Source organism: Gasterosteus aculeatus, chromosome 13 (assembly GCF_964276395.1).
Source record: "Gasterosteus aculeatus chromosome 13, fGasAcu3.hap1.1, whole genome shotgun sequence".
NCBI classification, from domain to species: domain Eukaryota; kingdom Metazoa; phylum Chordata; class Actinopteri; order Perciformes; family Gasterosteidae; genus Gasterosteus; species Gasterosteus aculeatus.
In genome coordinates this window covers 12,569,721-12,589,412 of record NC_135701.1, presented here as the reverse complement: position 1 = coordinate 12,589,412, position 19,692 = coordinate 12,569,721, and the positions used below count along the sequence as shown (strand labels likewise).

Genomic DNA, 19,692 nt, shown 5'->3' with positions numbered 1-19,692 from the left:
AGTCAGAGTCAGAACCTTGGCAGCATGTCACCTACCACACCCACTCACTTAGCATTACCACCGGGTAAAATTCCACAGCAGCAGTTCCTTTCAGGTTACTGTTGGAGGGTGTTGAGCGGCTGCAATGTCCCTTCACACAATCAGAGGAGATGGCGGCTGTTTGTGTATTGGTTAGTTTCATTCTCACTGCGTTGCCGCGGCCGCGGTACAACACCGCGTTGCCACCTCTCCCCAAACTATTTCCCATCTCATCCTACCTATTTGTCGTATGAAAGCAGCCATTTTCTTGCAGTGACTTCCTCGGCCCTCACCCTGACGCGTGACACTCATGACAAATTGGGTGTGGAAGTGAAGGTGATGGGCTGTGAAAGCAATGCCCCTGCCCCCCACTTTACACACTGTGGACATGTACAAGAAGGTGGCCAGACACACAAGTACACAAGTATCGCGTGTGTGTGTACTATATCCTAAGCCACTCGGCACTGGCCTGAGACAAAGCAGGACGGTGGCAACATGAAAGTAAAAACATACAATGAAAATAAGGCACAAAATGGAAACGGACTTCCTTCAACTCCAACTTTGGCGGATATATTTTTTTGTCTTGCCCCATTTATTCAAACATCAGCCCAATTCAATAATCTGTAATATGGAGCCTGGAGGCATACACGTATTTGCTTGAGATTCAGTTTTTCTTTATCTTGGAAAAAGCGTTTCAGTTTCAATAGCTTTATTTTCTATTTTTTACACATTTGAAGTGTACTCCGGATAATGTGGAACAAATGGTCTTCAGCATTTCCAATATGATACAATAACAATGTTCCTCTGACTAACACTATTTTCAAATAATTTACAAACAAATTAAAATCCACCTTTAATGTGAAAAAGGAAGTAATTCCAACCAGGGGGAAAATTATTACATGGAATTGTACAGCAATTATCATAGCATTACACTAATTCCCATCGAAGTATTTAAATTATATGGTTGGTTGATTGCATGATGAATTAAAGAGACATTTTTTTATTGCTAAGAACCTCATCCAACAGCAATCAGGATGGTGGCTCTAAGGCATATTCAAGACCAGACAGGCCGGAACAAGTCTAACCTATTATAAAAATCATATTATTATCATCATCACCTCTGGGGACTTAGTCCAACCTGTAACCTCAGCCTGATCCACAAGTGCTTAAGGAACATACGGGAACATATCATTACCATGGTAATGCAGCAGGATGTTACAACTTAATATGAAACAACTTCATTTTCTATGATCACCTTTATGAACACTTTAATTACTACTACTGCAATGTTTCATCTTCAGCAAGCAGTTTGCCATGAGTCTGTTAGAATGAATAGGCTGAGGACCCAGTCCAATGAACAACGGTAATATGTGGCTTTAGGCTAATGTGACAAACACAGACATCCGTGATGAATATCTGTCTAGATGTGGTTTGGATGGGGAAAGGGTTCAGAGAAAAGAGCATATAAAACTTCAGAAACACACACTCTTTTGTTCCGATGAGCTCGTACCCTATGCAGTCAGAAAGAATGTGGAATTTAGATTTTCCCCAACGAATATGTAAATTCACAAGGTAGGGTCCAAAATGTATGGATATGGATCTTATGATTTGGTTTAGTAACTCTTCATCAGGTCATCCGCAATAAAATGGAGGAAGCCATTTAAGCTTCAAAGAAGAAGATACATGCCGGCGAATTGCGTAACTTCATTAGTTCAGTTAAAAGAGTCACTTTGAAAACTTAAATAGTTGTCAAATGCAATCTGGCAGAGAGACAAGAGACATAAAAGACTTAAGTGCATCTTAAAGAGTCTACCAGAGATATTGGGAGGCACCATCAGTTATTGCCTGCACATCTGCAATGATTTCCTCCATGAGCTTGTTTGTGCACACATGGACACGCTAACACCTTCAGTATACATGCTAAGTCGCTTACTTCCTTTATCACCCAAAAAATGGTATGTCAAAGGTTAGACACGTGAAAAAAACAAAGCTCTAGGTAATCAACATACATATACGTGAAACATATGAATGTATGACCATCATCCAGACTATGTGGCACCAGCAGAAAAGGCCATTTCAAAATGTGATTTAAACCTTGCTGGGCTAAGCAGAAACTAATCTCCTGAATATATCCCAACTATATGACAGTTTTACACCTACAGTACGTTTTTACACTGTAACAAGGCCATTCATTACCTGGCAAAGACTTCAATCCATACTAATGAGCGGGATGGAGTTATCATTAGATAACTAAGGTGAATGTGATTAGCAAGAACTATGGCTCTGGTTCTTGAAAACATAATTGTACTGTGCATTAAGCTGGAGGCTCACATTATCAAAGTTGTATCAGGCAATTGACAAGGCTTCTATAATGAGAGGTGCACGAAATCTCTGCCAGACAATGCAGGGCAGGCTATATATTCACTTACAACCCCTAAAGGCAGCAGCAAACAGCATTCTGCCCTTGATCCTTCCACCCAATTGTTTGGAGAAAATGTCGAGGTCCTAAACCCTTTTGTCTTCGACACTAAAATCAAATGCTCAGCCGAGATGTTAATAAGGGAATATGGTAGCAAAATATCTAGGGTGCTTGGTTTCTCACCAAATTATTTCAAACAAAACAATGAAATGTTTTGATTATAATCTGTCTGTGTGAGAGGGATCAGGACTGAAACTCTTTACGGGCAAAATCAATTCCACAAAACATAACAAAAAAAGTAGCACAGGCAGCAGCGGACTTCGCGCACTGGAGAGGGAGAAAGAAAAAAGGCCTGAAGACCAAAAAACCAACACTAGGAACATTGGCTAGAGACATACAACTCGTATGGGACCAAATGTAATCTGACATGGATGAGCGGGTGATTGGGGCTTAAATACAGGTGGGGGGGTGATTGTAATCTGAACTCGGCTGTCGGGGGAAAAAGGGGAAGTAGAAATTAAACAGGAAGTACGGTGGTTAAAAGAATAAAACATTCAAGTTTTTATTTTTAGTCCCTTAGAGCGTCGCACTGTGTTGGTGTGCAGGGTATATTTTTTGTGATTATTTATCTTCCATTGTTTTAACTCTTTTTTTGAATGAGTTTCTTTATACATTATTTCAGTTTAGGGTGAAGCTTAGTTGATAAAGTTTTATCATCTACAGGTCCCGGGGATTGAAGAGCGTGCACTTGAGTTATAAAGTTGTATTTTTCTGATAAAAGTTGACAAACTGGCTCAATTTAAGTGGGTTGACTCCGGACCAATTGTGCACACTAAAATATTGCAAAATGTAAAAAAATAAATAAATAGCTCAAAACTGCGTAAAATGGGGAAGTGCCTTATAATCCTGCATATTATAATTACTGTATCCAAATCAATCCTGAGAAGAGATTTCTCTTAATCCATATCATCTCCTCTACATCATCAACACTGCCAATTCTAAAATGCCTTTATTTAATGTTTACAGATATTTTTATTCTAAGACACTGGGCATCACAAAGCTATAGGCCCCGTCTGCACACGGTGTCCATTGTGCGCACATCAGTTGAAAGCTTTTTCTGCCATTGTGCAGGCTGAATGAGAGGGAGTGTTTATCAGTACCGGGATGTGTGGGAGACACCTGCTGGGCCGGGCTGCACCGGCTTGCTCTGCTCCGCCATTAAAACGTGTAGCGCTGGGGGCTCCTTTGTCAGGCGAGAGCTGTTGGTGGCGACATGTTTGAAGTGTCACAAGTGTCAGTCTTTATTAGATTCAGAATGATATTAAGGGATAGAGGAGCATGGTTAGTCGAGGATGGGGGAAGATAGATGGAGAGCATCCCTCTTATGTCATCATCTCTGAATACTGGGTGCCCAGGCAGTCCAAGAGATTACAGAGGCTACATGGTATTCTATTAGTCCAGGGGCTTTAATATTTGGGGACGGACACAAAAGTCCAACTGCACGGCTTTTATGCCAATTTAGAACTCAGATGACGAGTCGGAATCATCAGGTGCCAACAAGAATAAGCACAATTTATACAAATCTGCCAGTAAATATAAAAAAATGGTTAAAGGATACGTTATATATACAGTCTATATCCTAGTCATCAAATAATCTACTGAGTTAATGCACCATTCCCTTACTATTGTTCTCATTAGCATATTTTTTCAGAGATTGGCAACACATTCACTGTGTGTGTATGCACAACCGTCTCTGCATGTATTCCCAAAATAAGAATACAAGAGAGATAATTTAGGGTTTTGCTGCAGAACAAATACGGAGGTTGCTGTAAGCACACATCGATTGACATCTGCTCAAATGTTCATCGACAAAAGGAGACACATCGAGAAAACAAGTTCGAGGGAGAGAGAGAGACAGAGAGAGAGAGAAGGTCCTGAGAGGAAGAGAAAATCCATAATTGCTCTCATCGCCATATGATTTTCTGCAGGCAATTTTCAGAGAGCACACACTGACCTTTGCCTACTTAATTCCTGTGCAGTAAAGAAACGGGAGAGATGATCACTGAGCCACATAATTACACCCTCATCGATACATGGATCTATGTGCTGGGCAGTGAATGCAACCCAGGGATAAAAGGACAATACACATTATCCTCACACACAAGCATGTAGTCTCACCTACATGCACACACCTGGATACACACACATGCCACCCCGCGACCCGCCAACCCCCCGGCCCCCTCACACACACACACACACACACACACAGGCATCATCATGGCAGTGGCATATATTATATTTATCTGGATGCAAAGTCGATGTGAAATGCATGGTGGGTAATGATGATGTGAAGGTTTGAGGCTGCACACTGGATGGAGGAGCCCCATATGGCTCTCTCCGTCCGTGTCATTACCTTGTTACGCCTCTGACTTTCACTCAGGGAGAGAGAGAGAGAGAGAGAGAGAGAGAGAGAGAGAGAGAGAGAGAGAGAGAGAGAGAGAGAGAGAGAGAGAAACGGAAAGATGGAGGGAGAAAGAGAAACAGGGTCGCCCAAGACTATGCTACAACTGAAATTGTCTGGGGGTCAACAGTGCCATAATTACTTTAAAATGTCAGCCTGCAATAAAATACAACAGTTCATCTGGCAGAAAGCAAATTAGCTTTGACCATGCTGTAATTACCCTTTCCTGCAGAACCATTAGAAGAGATCAAATCTTCACATTCTCTGTTTGAGGAAAGGCCATCAGAGTACACTCTACCTGACAAGGATGCACATTTGCCATTTGGCAGGGGTAATTAATTGTCCTTATAATAGAAATTTTATATTGGACTGAAATGGAAAAAAGTGTAATAACCTGCCAGTTTTATCTTAACCATTTGCTGACACCCTTTGCCTCTTGCTCTCTCGTCATATCTTCTTCCTTTTATTTGACATCAGCAGCTGACTGATGCTCAAGAGCTCTTCTTGGTGGAGCGTATTTCACTATTGATGACGTATCTCGTGTGTGATGGAATGAAGCTGAATTGTGTTGGGGTAAAAAAGCCACACCTGCCCTACATGTTAAACACACACAATCGTTCTGCGTACCAAGACAAATGAAGTTCCTATATGAAAATAAAGATGAAGACTCTTGAGTGAGCTACAAGCATAGCAGCAAGCATACAGTATATACGAGGTGTCCGATCCATGGAAAAAAGATAATTAACAATTGAAAATTAATTTGTCACTCGTGCCGATTATTGGGGCTCAGCAGGCAGACATGCTGCTCTACCAGAAACATCTCTAAATACACATTATGATATATATTTTAGGGATTTCTTTTACAACATTAGGTTTTGATTATCCCTTCAACCATCAATGCACAATCTACAAGCACAAGCGTACCCCGTATTTGCACACGCTCTGATTGCACCACAATGCACAAGATACAAAGGAACTGTAATAAAATCAAAATGGAAAATCAAATCATCTTCATTATTAATAAGAAATTGATACTGCAAGCTTGGATTAAATAACATGTTGCTCACTGCTCAAAGGCTCATAGTTTAACTTAATTAAAAATGTGAACATTCACTGAAGTCCCTGCTCTACGCCCCTCGAGGTTGAGCTGCTCTTCAGACCCAATCGGACCAAGTGGTTTTGACCTGACCAACTGATCCACACGCACCCTACTTACAGTGCAGCCGCTCCATAGCCTCTGTGTTGTGGGACTACAAACTCAACTCTTCAGAGACAAACAGAACTTATTTAGTTATTACACTACAGCAATGAAAGGAACAGCGGGCAATCCAAAGTCCCAAAACTTTGCTTTTTCGAGTCACCCAGTTATTAACATATCTCACTGCCAGGCAACCCACATGCTGAATTATCATGAAGAACCTTCAGAACAAACCAAGCCCACATGCAATCTCCTTTTACCATACGTATACTCCACTGTATCTGAACAAATGATACATTTAGTGACTTAAAGGCGGGAAACAGATTAAACGTAACCTGTTTTACCGCAATACATGTAAGCTCCATGTTAGGGTGATCAATGCCATTGTGATGCATTTCTGTAAGCCCCCGTATGTTCCATGAGGCACAGGTACTGGTTTTGTGAAAGATTACAATCATGTTAAACCTCATTCCTTATTTGAGCCCCCCCCCCCCCTTTTTTACGCCTTTAGCGATTACCGTCTAAGACAGAAGGAGATGTTTCCCATGCAGCCAAGTTAACTGAATAGAGATTAGGTCTGGAATAGCTTGGCGGGGACGGAAGCCCAAAGTAGTCAGTTGAGACTGTATCTCGGGAAGCTGAGGTAGACGATGGACTGCGGCTGAATAAAAATTTTAGCGCAAGAGCATTGTAACCTTATCAAATTAGTTTTGGGCCCAGTCTGTCAGCCAGTGACACTAGGTTGGCAGCCACCACCATGATTAGTCATAACGAATTATACATTCAGAGCATGTACGACACCTTCCACATGAACACAATTCATAGGGAGACTCGCGCACACACACACACACACACACACACACACAAAGCAAGAGACGCACTGCAGTCAGAAATACATACAAAATGATGAAAACAGGCACACGTATATAAATGCACATGCAAGCGCACACACTCAAACATGCACACATACAGAAAAACACACTCGGTTTTCCGTTTTGGAACAGGGTGATGCGGATGTGCGTAAACAGGATTAGGAGAGACGGTTCCACTGTCACACAGACCTCCAGATTGTAATTCTCATGCCTCTCTGACAGCTTGGCACGGCACTAAGTCACCTAACGTTTGCCTTGACATGAAATCCAGACCTGGGCACGGATGAGGTTATCAGCGGGGGGCGGGGGAGTGGGAGGAAACGCGTCTAGTCCTGTTGGGAGAATTGTTTGGGAATAATGCCGAGGCTCGGTTGACCGAGGAGTCTGAGGGGGCAGGAGAAGAATGGCGCAGGGTACAAAAAATATCCAGCATAACTGCCTTCGGCGCGGACACTCCGACGCCTGCGATTTAGATTCACTCACTTCATACACGTGTGAAATCTAAAAGTAGCTGAAAGATTACAATTCTCTTCATTAAAGTCCTATCTTGCGACATAGACTGTCCCTACCAGCAGTGTGTATGGGACTTCCAGGGCAGCTTAGATGACTGCAACCTGTAATTACTGTTCCAGCACTTGATTAGAATAATCTGATTGCAATTATTCAGTGACTTTAAAATACAAGCCTCGAGCTAAAGAACAATAATTCAAGGGCAGTGATTGGGAGCATGTTCATTTTTTGGCTGTAAAATGACGTTTTAATCGACACAGAGTGAAAGAGGTTCCCTGCTAAGGAGCCAGTTCCCTCAATTAAAACCCATTTATGAAGTGAGGGGGAAGACGTTGTGCTGCGATGTGGAGTTAATCACCAGGCTGACACAATTTTCATGGATCAGGAAAATAACCTCTCCAACAGTTAAACAGGCAGAAACAAGGCACTCCGGCAAAGGAACCCTGGACACACAAATGCATACAATGATATTCATGCTACCAGTTACTGTATTAATGATGCTTGTTTCCTTATTTAATTATCTTAAATAACCTTGAACATGTTATTTGTTAAATGTTGATATGATTACTTGATTAAAAGACACATACTTAAGGTCAAAATGCACTTGCAGGTCATGAGAAAGAAATGACAATTATCTGCCGTGTAGATTATGTGGAAACAAAGATAATCGATTGCATTTAACAGACATCTCTAATGTATCTGTTCACTCTAAGGAGTCTGTAGTGGATTAAACACAAAAAAGTATTACAACAAGTGGGAGAAGCGTTGTCCAGCTGGCTTAAAAAGACTTAAAAATAAAAACTAAATTGATTGTCCATTGTGTTTTCGTAAAGCTAGATTTGTAACCATCCTTAATTATTCTGTTTCATAATTGACTGTATAGTACTAACAGAAACGTGCCACCAAGATCGCATTAATCAGTATTACTCTGCCTTAACCTCCGTAAGTGACACAATAAAAGACGTGCCCTTTCTAATCGGCTTCATTGTGTTGTATCACCTCCGCTCTAACTGTATCACAAAGAGTTCAAAGACCTCACGCTACATGTTATTGCTGAAACCATCTTTAATCAGCGGCATTGGTCTTTGTTAGATCATGGAGGTCTACGTTGTAATGAAAAAGCCAGCTAGCTCTGATAGCAGCCTAATTGGGAGATAATGAGCCAATAACATCAATGGCTAATGACACACCGAGTCTAAGTCACACCCCCCTCAGGCCACACAGAGGCTCATTCACCACTGATGGAGTGCATGGCTGGGAAGTCTGACAGAGCAAGACCAAGCTTTGTACAAACAGGCGGTCTTGATGGCATCATTAGGTTAATGAAAGGCGGTGCTTGGCGCTTAAAGATGGTCATGGTGGACTCTAGCTAAAAGAAACAAACACGGACATTTAGGGGCGCGGGAAAAAAACCTCACTGTTCGTATGTATCATGGTTTTAAGTCACAGAACAAAAAAGCCACCGCCACAGTTCTTTTTTTACGTGGCTACTGATCGATGACTGTCGATGGATCCTATGGTAATGCAGATTGAATGCAGCTTCTGTCATAGTTGCGTTTGTGTAAGGCTCCTCTCAACAAACATATTTCTAAATGCCCAATGTACACCTTATAGGTCTTTATAGGTAAGTATTCCAATTGTTGTCATATTACTTTGTTATTGTCATCTGCAGGGGATATTTGCATAAAATCACAAAATTAAGATTACAAAATAATAGATTGCATCTTTATTGAGACAAATGTGGCATTAGTAGCTTTGATTATGCGTAAGCAGCTTAAATCTAGTGGTGAACCAATCACAATTACCTCTACCATATCTATTTTGTATCACAGTGAAAACATTTCCCAAACAAATTAACCATCGTCAACTTTACATCAGTGTTGCATTTGGGATTTCCTTACTTTGTATTGCTTTCAGGAAAAGACCTGGGCCAAAAATCTCGGGCCGTTGGCAAACTCTGTTAATGTGAATATTATGTGTATTTTGTTTGTTTGTGTGTCAGAGTGTGCGCGGGGGGTCTGTGACAGTTTAAGCACTCTATGAATGTGTGGGCGTGGGCACCAGTAAGTGGGTTGAAGGGGGCTGAACTTTTGTCAGGTCTCAACAATGAATCCGCTAACAGTAAACAAGCCTGATGATGCATAATCACGTTAGGAGAGGCACCAAGCATGGAGGAACGACCCTGCTAATCCACACTGTGCTAGCTCCGTAACCTGCACATAATCCTTGAGAGAGGGAGCGGGGTTGAGAGGGAGAGAGTGCACGGAAGGGGAGAGTAGGACCAATTGAGGCTTTGGAATTGAATTGCTGTATGTACAAGCTTTAGGCCAATTAACCAGGTGTCTCAAATCTCTACCTTGTTGTAGCTGGTATTTATATGACAGAGTGATGGGGTTTTCCATCTCCAGTATGGGGCTCAGCGATGCAGGCAGTTTAATGGAGTAGAGAAACATATGACATGCCGTTGAGAAAACACCTCAGTGGTACTGGAACGGGCCTGCGCGAAAAAACATCCAAACATTATGCTCAAAACACCCTGAATACAGAACAGACTTGATGGCAAGAAAAACTGAAAGCTGGAAATGAACTAGTGCATCTTGATATTTCGGAAGAGGAATTTAAAAATAAAAAGTTAAAAACATTTTTAAAGTGCAACAGAAAGTACCAAGTGAAAGTGACAAGTTTATGTGTAGGTGCATGTGGAGTGTGAAGGGAGTGACCGGGGGAGTGGGATGTCAGTGTCAGTCAGTCACCCGGGCTCTGTTGATGAGCCCGACTGCCGACGGGAAGAAACTGTTGGTCCTGATGGAGCTCAGTCGTCTGCCAAATGGAAGGGGCACAAACAGTTTTTGTCCAGGGTGAGAGGAGTCGGCAACAACCCAACCAACTTTTTAGCTCGCTTCAGGGTCCTGGAAGCGAACACGTCCTGGAGGGACGGCAGATTGCAGGTGGTGGAGGAGCAGAGGTTGGACTCCATGATGGCCGTGTAGAAGTGGACCATCATCATCTTTGGCAAGTTGAATTTCTTCAGCTGCCTCAGGAAGAATAACCTCTGCTGAGCCTTCTTTGTGATGGAGCTGATGTTCAGCTCCCACTTGAGGTCCTGGGTGATGATGGAGCCCAGTAAACGGAAGGAATCCGGACAATAGTGACGGGGGAGTCACACAGGGTGATGGGGGAGGGTGGGGCTCTGTTCCGCCGGAAATCCACAATGATCTCCACTGTCTTCAGAGCGTTGAGCTCCAGGTTGTTCTGACTGCACCACGACACCAGATGGTCAGACTCCCACCTGTAGGCGGACTCATCCCCACCAGAGATCAGTCCAATGAGGGTGGTGTCATCCGCAAACTTCAGGAGCTTGACAGACTGGTGGCTGGAGGTGCAGCTGAGGGGAAAGAACGCAGCCTTGGGGGGGAACCGGTGCTGATGGTCCGAGAGGCTGAGACATGTTTCCCCAGCTTCACGTGCCGCTTCCTGACAGGAAGTCAGTGATCCACTTGCAGGTACAGTTGGGCACCTTAACTTAACTAAAAGAAGCATTACCTTTGCACAATCTCCCTTTTGCCAGTTGAGTCAGCCTATCCTCCTGATCCTTCGGTCCCTTACCCCCTTCTTCATGAGACGCTCTTCATTTATTCTTCCAACTTTGTGCATCTTAAATTTGACTAATCTTCTGCATCTGCATCTTTGAACTGATTAATATTTCCTATCACCCATCTACACTCACAAGAACATACCTTAAACTGCCCGACCCATGATTGATTTGATTTCAGGTAGGTGTTTCGATTGCAGCTCCAGTTGAGTTTGAGGAAAATATCTTTTCACAATATGTTTTAGCTCAGTTCATCAAACCCACAACCTGCAATTTGGACCACTGGGGGATAGAACATAATTAATGTTCTGCTTACTTTGAAAATGTTTGACCCCGGTTAATTTTTCATCCGTCGTCTACAAACCTAACCTCCCTTTAGCTAACAGAAGAACATATCTTCAGCTGGTTTCTCCTCCAGGTCTGACACGGATTAGTGGGTGAACAGTTCAACCATGGCTGAACTAGATGTACACCCTGGGGATCGAAAGAAATTCCACTAGTCTCTGTCCCACAGTTTGGTCAGGATAGACTCATACAGGCGCAACCAAACAAACACAAAGCAGATTACACACAAAGTAACTCACCACAACATTTCATCCAGCAAACACAGCTGAGTTTGACCTCTTTGTGGCAGCTGCTAATGTGTTACAACAGTCCTGTGACCCCAATTTGCTCTGCCCAAACACTGTGTAGTTGTTTGTTCATCAACCCATCTACAACATGAGAAATTATATAATATGAGCCCTTGTCGTATTGTTTTCGTAAAAAGTAACTTGGCCAAAACTTAGTAGGAAGAGTTATAACTGACGATATTCTTGGGATTCCTTAACTGACATAATGTGCCTGTTGAATGATTGAATATTGTGTGTTGTGACTTTAGGGGATGTATAATCCAGCCTGAAGACAACCAGTGTCTCAACCAGCCAAGCTGTTTAAAGTATAATACGTGTCAGGGACGGTGCAGATGGAGAAAAGGGTTTACTCCTCAATGAGTATTTTCAAACGTTCACATTTCTGCTTCTGTACACTCAAAATCCGAACGATCAACCAGATATATGAATAAAATAAATGTTTTGCAGGGAATACATTATTCAACTCATTACCAAATATTTGAATTCAATATCTGCTTTTGCACAATAATAGCAGTATGTGTTACATTCTTGAAGTTATAAATATACCATTTATATATATATATATAATTATAATACAGGTAGATGAAGTCCAGCATTCTGATTGGTTGAGTGTAATATACAGCGATAATGTACAGTTGCTGTTCACATTGACCCGAGCGTACTATATCACTGTGCACTCAAAGTAACAGCTTAGATTTTGCGCGACCCTTAGTTGACATTTTAGCATTTAGCTCGGTGGCGACTGCCGAAAAAAGATGCGAGCTTTCACAATCAGTTAAGGTGGATGTCTTTGAGCGATGTGAACCAATGAGATGGTGCGAGATCAGGGACTATTCTTCTCTAGACTACGTTTGGTGGCTAATGCTATTTTGTGCTGATAGGCAGCAATTTACTTATTATTTAGAATTTCTCTGCTAACCGTGTTATGAAAGCAATAAGGTATGAGAGGCTGAGCAGTTTGAGGGTTGCTAACAACGCCCTCAAATTGTTACACTATTGGACGATAAAGTACAGCCTCTCATACCTTATTGCTTAATTATGTAATTCTACGACTGACACATCACTGCGATATAGAATGGAAAAACACCTGAAGCAAGATTTTGTTCTTGTAAAAGAGAAAAATAAAAAATAAAACTCCATGCATGTGTGTTAAAGCTAAAAAGCTAAAAAAACAGAAGGTGTAAAGGAGGAGCATGATATGGTGAGAAGAAAACAGGGCCTTGACTCAAAGCCAATCACAAAATGAATTATTAAAAAATATATATTCTGAGTGCTAAGAAAAGGTGACGTACAGAAACAGAAAGATAAAACTGAAATGTTCGCAATTTATGAGAAGTGATAAAAATGAAACGGGGGAGTTTCAGCCTCCACACCCAACTGACCAGTTCCCAAATAATTTCCAAGAAAAAAAATTGAAGTTCCCGTGAACAAGAACAGTTTTCACACTCTGGCCGAATTCTAGTGCAACACTTAAATCACACTTTCAATTCACTAAATGTGCTATTTGACTTGGCAGAGAAGCTGGTATGTCCCGTGGAGCAGCAGGGAGTTTTTTGTTTTTCGCCAAGTCTGCTGCTGTGAAGGCTGTTGAGACGGGCTGCAAGTCTGCTGCAGCCCGTCTCAACAGCCTTCACCTTGGTTAGCTGGTGACCTTAAGTCATAGTGGGTGGTTCAACTCAGTGGAGAGAAATATAAAGAACTACCCCAAATCTGTGGTTGCAGTTCAGATGTAAATTTTAAAACTTTGCTTGTGAGAATAAAAGAAAGAAAATAGATCTTTTTTGAGATGGAAGTAGAGTAGATAAGAGAGAGAAAGTCCAGAGGTCAGTAGTTAACACTAACCTGGCCTGACATAGAGAATGTCTGGTATAATGTGACCAACAATGTACAAAATCATTTTTGGGCTGCCTTGTGAATGGTGTAAAGTAAGACCACAACTTGCAATGTAAGAAATGTAGTAGTATGAACTGTGCACTGAAACCAAAATAATAATAATAGTTATTGGAGAAAAAAGAAACAATAAAACCTCTCTGTGATTGGCCTCGGACAGAGAGCCTATTACTTCACTGTTCTGAGACTATAAATCAGCGGTATTATGGGGACTTGTCAAGTGAAATTCTTTTCTGAACTCAAAAGCTATATATTAAACACAAGCAATTCAAGTTGGATGCAGCTGATCCCGCATTTGGCATAAAGACATTTAAACCATAAACTGCTTACTCCAAGTAAAGCACGGCTTTACATTTTTTTTTAGATATGTGCCAATCTTATTTGAGACATAATGTATTACTTTACTTACGCAATTTCTGTGTTTCCAAAGTTTCATCATATTTCCATTAAATAAAGAAATATGTGAATGGGTGAGTTCCAGACTCAGAGGAAGCCTCATGACACCCTTAAAGGAAAGGGTAAATCCATGGCTGCCAACATGATACACCTGTATGGAGGGGCCCCTTACACCCAGCTCCACGAAATAAAAAAGAAAGGCTCTTACCATCTTAAACTCGCAGGAATTTGAAGGATGAGGAACACCACACCACCCTCCCCATGGCCCAGAGTGTGAAAATACAGGAGAAGTGAAACATGGAGAAAGAGAGAGATGTTGTGAGAAAGACCGGGAGAGAAGACGAGGAATCACGCCAGGGTGTGAGGATTCATTTTGAGGTTGAATTCAGAGAAATGGTGCTTGGCAGCATCACAGGGTCGAGCCCTGCGGGCCTGGAGCTCAAGCGGCCATCTTGGCAGTGACTCCGTTGCTGTATGTAGTAAGAGGGAGGATTGTTTTACAAGGTACATCCGTCTGCCAAAACACTCCATTTTCTCTTTTCCCACAGATGCACTCATGCAATTTCAATTTTTTTCATCCAGACATTTTTATCTTTGATTGGATAGAGTATATTCGATCACCAATGTAAACATCTACATATTTTGGAGCAAACGATCATGATCTGGAATGACGATACTCAGGAGGGTAATCAAGGCATCAGTTGCTGTAAATTCCGTCCCCAAATAAGGAGAGCTATTCTTTCCTCCTTCTTGTAAATATATTTGGAATGTAATTAATACCTTGCATTCAGGTCATTCATGACTCATTTTTGCTAAACAAGGGAATTAAAATAATCATTCTGACATATTTTGCTTTCTTTGGTTCTTTTTTGTTGTCTCTCTGCCACGTTCACATGGATAACACACACGCGGTGAACTCCCCCAACACAGGGCCTCCTACACGGGAAAAGCACGAGCCATGAAAGGCATACTGTGTTGATCTACCTGATACGCTGACCAATTGGGTCAATTTATCAAGAAAACCTCTGCTGAAATGTGATCCCTGTGTCTGGTGGAAAGCCTACTGGCAGCTCTATTCCCTCCACCTCTCTGTGGTTCTTGGTGTGCTTGTCTTGCAGAAACTCAAGCAGTGTTATTACAGACATTTAGTGGCCTACAAGTGGACATTAGTTCAAACAAATATTTCGATTATGATCAGAGAGAGATTAGTGGGGCAGGAGTTTGTATGATGTATGCCAGATACAACTATGTCTATGAAGAAAGAGAAACTATCTTTACAGTCATCGTGATGTGATACAGAGTATGTGAAACCCTCTCTCTTTCTGTTCTGCACAAGCTGCAACCCACCTTATCAGATCTGATCGCTGTGCAGCGATAATAGCTGAATATTCATTTTGGTACAAGCGGAAGACAAACATTCCCGTTCTTAATGACATCTCCAGGGAGGAAGTTCATTAAACAAAGTTGTTACGCAACGAAACCCTGTCATTCCAGAGGTCAGAGGGGGTTCACACTGCTAACATTAGCAAAAAAAAACATTGGCAAGTAGGTCAGTGACACTTCCTGCATGAAACACCAACTTTGAAATAACTGGGATACACGTAACACTACAAGTGACGTAAGACTTCACTATACTGACTCACTTTGTTTCAAGGAGCAACACAGCTAATTTACACCTCATGTAGTTTCAAGCGGAAAAGGAATACAAAAATATAGATCTGGTGTGCAGAAAATATACATTCTTTTCTGTTCATTCATACTGTAAACGCTCATCTGTGCTCCATTTGTTTTTTTAACACCCTGCAACAATTAACATGACTTCCTTCTTTCCTATGCTATATTGAGTTATGAATAATACTAAATGATGTATTACTACATTTCAGCAACATTGTAGCAATCGTGCACATTTTATTAACTAGCTTTATGTTAAATCGTGTGACATCAATGACCAACAGGATGCGACAAATACCTATTTTTCTATACAAACGTTACAGAACATTCAATGTTCATAATGAATTAATTTAAATAATCACTGTCATATGTTTCTGGCTCAGTATACCTACGGTCTATATGCAAATACAGAATGTGCATTGGGTTTCATGGAGGAGGCATTAAAATCATAGTTGGTCTATATGGAAGAAAAACATACAGGCTTGTCAAAGCACCTCACACTCACACTGTAACAGGCATGTGTATTGTGTTTGTGTTTTGCGGATGGAAGCTGTGTGTGTGTGTGTGTGTGTGTGTGTGTGTGTGTGTACTGTATCCACGTGTGCGTGTTTCTAGGAACAACACTGTATCTGTACTTGCACGTGTTTCTGTACACTGATTGATGGTTGCGGTCCATGCAGGCCTACATTTTTGAGTGGCTTGGAGTCACAGCACATGAGCCAACACAAGATGGAAGAGTGTGGAACTCTCCACTACAAAGAAGAGCAGGACTCATACCACACCCACAGATCCACTTCCCCACCTCCAGCGCTTGAAGATCTACCTGCCAGCTGCTGCCAGTTGCAGGGAAAGATGGGCTTTGTTGGTTTTGTGAAGCCCACCGACAAGACCCCCCTGGAGACTGCAGGTCTCCAGTAAAACACAAGCCTCAGCCTTATCCACTCCGCCGCACAGGCAATCTGTTTTCTATATTGCCAGCCTGTATCACCGTACTATGCACTATAGAACAGCAATTGAGCAGGAAATTAAGTTAGGGGATCGGTATTTGGCGGAGGAGAACAAGCTGGTGCTCTTCCTTCTCCACGTACAAGGATCATTAAATATCACACGACTTCCTTGATAAATTCCCTCTTCTCCTCTCTCTGCTGTTCCCATCATCTCACTCTCATCCTCATACTCACTTACTCTTTCTTACCGTCTCGTTTCTTTCTCCCTCAATTTCTCTCTCATCATCTGCCCGTTTCTGTTTTGTCGTGTAGCGTCTGAAACAAAACATCCTAATGGATGTTTGAACAGCTTGAGACTTTGGCCTGGGAACTACCAGGGAATTGAGACCTTCACGAGGGGAAATAGGGGACATACTCAGTACTGTTCTTCTCTGTTTATTTTTTTTGGGGATCTTAGGCAGCCCCCCCCCCCCACCTCACCCCAATACACACACACACAAACTTCTTGTCTATCAACTTTCTCTAATAATATTTCTGTGCATACAAACATAACGTAGGGTTTTTTTTTAATTAGAAAATGTGAGAGACTTTTTTGACTCCAGTTCTTTCTTCCTCATATACTTCCATCTGTTTTCATTAAGTGACTGTGTGCCAGCGAAAGAAGTCACAGAGATGCCAGTGAGCTGGGTAAAGATATCACTTTTCAAAGTTGTTATATTTAACTTTCAATGGACCAGAGGCCGTTCTGGTGAGACAGATGAACATCAGCGAGCTCACGTTTTCACATAAGCACGCACACCAGTTCTTTTTTTTTTTTTTTTATTCCTACGTGGATTCTCGGTTTTATTTTCTGGCACAAAAAAATGACTTTTGTTACTTTTATTAACTTCTTAATCATAGAACTCATTATCAAACTAATAATTAACTTTTAATAATGGGGCATTTTAATTTTGGGTATTCAAGTGCCCCAGATCTCAACGTATTAATGAAAAGTACCGTATATTCATAAAAGACTTTGATTCCCATTCAATCTTTGCTTTTTTGCATTGCATTTTGAGCTGGATACCTTAATACCATTCAACATGTTTACTGAATTCTAATTTTAAAATATCCGTATTATTTGAAGAATGCAAAAAAATGCAGAAACAGTTGACGGACATTTGGAGCGAGACGCTTGCTTCCCTGTATCCATTCAGAAAGACAACAGCTGATATTAGAAACACTCACAAGGACAAAGAGCTCTTACTGCTACAATCTTAGGTCAATCATTGGTGTTGACAGCTAAATTAACAAGTGCTACAAGCACCATTACATTTGGCTCCTGCTTTTGTTACAATGGATAGAGACACTGTCAGACAGATAATGACAAACAAATCAATATCTATAAACAAGCGAAAGAAAAGAAAAAATATTGCTCTAGAGGTGGATTTGTGACCGCCACCGGCCACCTGGAACCCACGCACACACACACACACACACACACACACACAGAGCACTCAAGGCCTGTGCAGTGGTCAAGTTAGTGGAAAGCCGCCAGAGAGATAAGGCGCCAACCAGGTCTAAATCCCTCGTGAAGCAGTCGTGATGGACAGACAGGCCACCATTAACAATGCGGTGGCTGGCGCGGGCAGCAGCTGATGGAAAGATACCCTGGCATTTGCTGTGTTAAGAAGTGGCCCTTAAAGATTTCACACTTCCAATTTCTTTGAATTATCTGCCATCTCCAGCCTGTCACTCAGCCTGACAATCTCAGATTCCTGCTCACTGAGGCACCAGGCTGGTTATTGACAAAGCAATCCGCTGTGATACGGCAAAGCCTGATAAAACATTAGTCAAACATTACGACGTACAACTCCAGACCCCCGAACCCGGCACATGGGTGGATGCTCCCGCTCTTCGTTTGCCCTTAAACGTCGGATAAAATACACTGCGAGTCACGTAACCTGTGCAGTTTTAGGACAGTAAAGTTGTGTTCTCAGACATTGCAAAATGAAACTTTAAGCCAGTAGAGTAACTACGCCGCGTACCACCGTTTTCTAGACTGCAGCGCAACAGAGCTCAATAGATTTGTTAGGTTCCACCGAAGGCGGCGATGACAGCCAATGCCGGTATGACACTGAACAGACTGCTTATCAGATCTTTAACGGTTTGATTCGCTTGCTGTTCCAGACAGGCCATGATAGAAACATCACAACATCCCCATTACCTTCAGCATTCAGAACACAGTGCACAGCCTGTGGTTCCCATGAATTATTAAAAACAGACAGATTACGCTGCGAGGCTGGAAGTCCAGAGGCACGCTACAGATGCTGCTGAGCAAAACGGTAACATCAGAAGTCTCTTTAAAAAATCCGATTAGAAAAGGGTTGGCTGTTTCCGTGGAAAAAAAAAAAAGGGGGGAACTGCAGGCGTGGTTTGGACGCGGGGGTGTGTGTGCGTGCCTTGTTGGAAAGGATGATACGGGTGAAGGGCGTAGTGTCGGGGCTTGTCTGACATGTGGCCCGTGGGTTGGCTGGCTGCTTGTTTTACTGTCTAGATGTCTGGGTGGGTGCAGCTCAGCTAACGCCAGCCAACTCTCTCTCTCTCTCTCTCTCCTCTCTTGTTCTCACTGTCTCTTTCTCTCCCCGGAGTGACGGGCTGAGACATTAAGACAGGCGTTTTAATTAACTGTGCCACTCTTCCACCTGCTGCCCTCAATATTGTGCGGCCCAGGCAAGCTGTCCCTCATACCACTGACTCTTGCTCTCCTTTTGCTCTGTCGTTCCTAGAATTTGACTGCACATATGTCCGCTCTTTTCTTTTCAATTTTCAAATCTCACCCTCCATCACTCCAACTCGCTCTCCCTAACCTCTCCTTTGCACATCCCTCCACAGTTTGACCCCAATATAGGAAAACTCACACCAATAGATAAGGCAATTCCGTGAGGCTCAAATGACAGAATTAGCCAATTTCTTTTTTTGAACTTGCAGAGAATTAATTTCTACATGTGTCCTGTTCTACTGACCCTCTTACTACCCCCCCGCCCACACATACAGTGCACACACTCTCACGCTCTTCAAATCTATCTGGTAATTCAGTTCTGCCC

At 42.2% G+C, this 19,692-nt stretch overlaps 1 long non-coding RNA gene across 1 annotated transcript in view; it reads right to left on the bottom strand.

The window, feature by feature from the left end:
* The window catches only part of LOC120830819 (uncharacterized), a 257,053-nt gene that overhangs the window by 139,655 nt on the left and 97,706 nt on the right, over positions 1-19,692 (bottom strand). The window lies entirely within an intron of this gene.